This window comes from Orycteropus afer, unplaced genomic scaffold (assembly GCF_000298275.1).
Source record: "Orycteropus afer afer isolate SDZICR_OR568_19922 unplaced genomic scaffold, OryAfe1.0 scaffold00771, whole genome shotgun sequence".
In the NCBI taxonomy this organism is placed as follows: domain Eukaryota; kingdom Metazoa; phylum Chordata; class Mammalia; order Tubulidentata; family Orycteropodidae; genus Orycteropus; species Orycteropus afer.
The window spans coordinates 907,630-911,243 of NW_006922358.1; positions in this window are offsets into that span (position 1 = coordinate 907,630).

The following is a 3,614-nucleotide window of genomic DNA, read 5'->3' on the forward strand; positions in this document are numbered from 1 at the left end:
CTGAATCCGGCTTGAACCTCTGGAAGTTCTCTATCAATATACTGCTGCAAACGTTTCTGAATTATCTTCAGTAAGATCTTACTTGCATGTCATATGTACCTGCAATTTGCTATATTGGCCTATCTACACCCACACGATTATTTCAAAGTTGCAAATAGTTATAATTAAATGTGCCTAAGTATGATGAGCTTTATGACACCTCAAATCTCCCTTGAAACTGAGTACAATCATTTTCAACCAGCTTGTTATTGGCTAGTGTATTCTGCTTGCTATTAAATTAGTAATTTTAATATTAACATATGGATATGTTCATGTCTGTTCTCAAAACTTTGTTTCTACAAGTTAAACTCCAGTATGATTTTAAGCCTTTAGAAAGAATCAGTGAGTAAAGTTATCCAGATGTGTAAGCAATTGAAGTCATCATTAAATGTATCATTTTGACTAGGTCTGCAAGTGATATATTAATATTATTTATATCCCTAACCAAAAGAAAAAAATCAGTTCATTGGAATATTTATACTTTTCAACATATTGGCATATGCAATAGTTGCTGGAGAGAAAGATGATTTGAAATGCTAATGTAGTACAAAGCAATAGAGATGTCCAAGAGTGTCTGGAGTGACTAAGGCTTTCAAATCTGGGCCTGTGATAGAAAATGGAAAATAAAAGTGCATGTTCTTTGGCTTCGTTATCTAAGTAAAATGATAGTATCTAGATGCTGTTCACTCTAATAGCATGGTTGCAAAAAGGGTATGGGGCATCATCTATCTTTGATATTCTTTAACTTCATCAGAGGGAGACAGAATTTTCAACACCAGCAGCCCAAGGCTGATTACTATGAGGCCAGACATACTACCACCCTCCAGCCTTTTTTACCAATTCTGACACTAACCGTCCTTCTCAGTGCACTCACTACTTCTCTGCTGGGTTTGAAAATTCATTGTAATGGCCACACAGAACTCACCGACAATGCTCATGATTATGGGGTTTATCAGGGAAGCAACAGATTACAATTCAGGTTCAGAGACACTCTGGATACAATTCTTCCATCAGCCACACCTTTCTTTGGCCCTTGGCCTCTGCCCTGTTCCAGAAAGTATTACAAAGCTCTTTTAGCTCTGCCAATAGGGACAACTAGGTGTACCCCACTCTGCCAGCAAACCTCCTAACAAAAGACACTCAGCTTTCTCAATCCATGGGCTGGCTAAACCACAGCTTTGTCTTATGCTTTTTGATTCCACAACCACCCACTCTCTGCCAACTCTCTGATGACTCTCTGCTGGTCTCTGTCAAGGAGATCCAGCACAGGGATCTCAGGTCCAAGGATGTGCTCCACTCCACCCCAACTCTTCTTTCTTAATGGCATTGAGATCCCCCTTTTTTATTTTGGGAGGGCTCATTTTAAGTCCAGTGAGATAACAAAAGTGACCAATCCCCACTTAAGAGTTCCATACTCCTTATTTCGATGGTTCCATCACCACAAGCGTACCACTTACCTTATTTACATTATTAGCAATCTATCCAATGTTTTGGGTGGGCCACAAGCAACTTTATTTTGCCTAATTCCACCCAGAAATCTTGATGATATCCCACCTGCTGAAATAGTTGAACATCAATCATTTTTTTGCAAAGTGACTGTATATTCCTTCCATTTTCTTTAGACGATGAATGCTTCCTGCATCATTCAATATTTTGCTCATAGAATTTTTCAATATTGCAACACAAGGCTTGAGTTTTTTCTTCCTTTCTCAAACTCAGCTTGAGAAATGCTGAGCATGTTCTTCCTTTTTGGTTTTCTAATTCCAGGTCTTTGCACATTTCATTATAATAATTGGCTTTGTCTTCTCAAGCTGCTCTTTCAAATCTTCTGTTCAGCTCTTTTATCTTGTCATTTCCTCCATTTGCTTTAGCTACTCTCCATTCAAGGGAAAGTATCAGAGCCTCTTCTGACATCCATTTTGGTCTTTTCTTCCTTTCCTGTCTTTTTAAGTGACCTCCTGCTTTCTTCATGTATGTTCTTGATGTCATCCCACAACTTGTCTGGTTTTCAGTCATTGGTGTTCAGTATGTCAAATCTATTCTTCAGCGGGTCTCTAAACTCAGGTGGGATATAGTCAGTGTCATATTTTGGCTCTCATGGACTTGTTTTAATTGCCTTCAGCTTCAACTTGAACTTGCATATGAGCAGTTGATGGTCTGTTCCACAGTCAGTTCTGGTCTTGTTTTGGCTGAAGATATTGAGCTTCTCCATCACCTTTCCACTGCTGTAGTTGATCTGACTCCATGGAGATGGATTGACACAGTGGCTGCAATGATGGGTTCAAGTATAACAAGGATTGTGAAGATGATGCATGAAACACTGGGCAGTGTTTCATTCTGTTGCAAATAGGGTTGCTATGAGTCAAAAGCTACTCAATGGTATCTTACAACAACAACAACAACCCAGAAATCTGGTGGGAGTCACAAAGACCATTGCTAGAAGAGCCATATCAATTCACTACACCACAATGGTATAGTAGTAAGTGTTCTGAGCTTAACATATAGAAGGGTTAGATAAGTTAAGTAGCTTGCCTGAGATTACTCATGTGAAAGAACCAGGACTTGCAATTAACCTAGTTGATGGTTATTTCAGTGTTCTCCCCTTTCCTCTATGAAGCCCACCACTATTACAGGTATTAAAAGTAATTTTGAAAATATATTATTAAAATACACACTAAACTCTTCTTATATGGTCTTAAACATACTTAAGAAATAAACACAAGCATGGTTGCAATGATTAAAGAGTAAAAGAGAGTAAAACAGTATGCAAGCAGTATTAATTATTGTGTGGGAAGACAAATAACTGTTTATCAACAACAAAGGAAGGTTTATCATCTATTGCTGTATAAGAAACCATCTTCAAAGCTCAGAGATTTAAACTAATACACATATATGTTATTCTTACATCTATGGGTCAGCTAGGTGGTTCTGCTGGTCTGGGCCTGGTTTGACTGATCTTGACTGGACTCTTTCACACATCTGTGCTCAGCTGGCTAGTGAACTGGAGACCTGGTATTCTAGGATAAGCCTTACTCATTTTTGGCAATTGATAGTCATTTAGCAAAACAGTGCTTACCAAGCTTTATGTCTTTCATTATTCCATTCATTATTTTCACAGAGATGGCAGCATAGCAACAGAACAAGGGAAAGTGTGTAGGGCTTTAGAACTAGCATACATTCATGACTATTGTATGGTATTTGTAAAGTAATTCACACATCCAACCTAGGTTCAAGGTGAGAGAAACATACTCTAATCATGATGGGAAGAGCTATACAGTTATACTCTTTAGGGTATGTGTATAGAAAGGGATGAAAAATCAGAGGCATATTCATAATCATTCTACTAGAGAAGAGATTAGAATGTTCTGGGGGTATTAGAGAAAATGTTTCAGAAAGGGGCCACAGTTGTACTGAGCCTAGGAGTTAAATAAATATTGTCTACAACAACAGTAATGTTTGAGGATATGTAAAGACAAAAGAATAAAGAACTAATAGAGTAAATAATTGAAGTTTCATGATATTTTATGAAGAAAATGCTCTGATTAAATTTACATAAAGAGTTAATGGTTGAATAA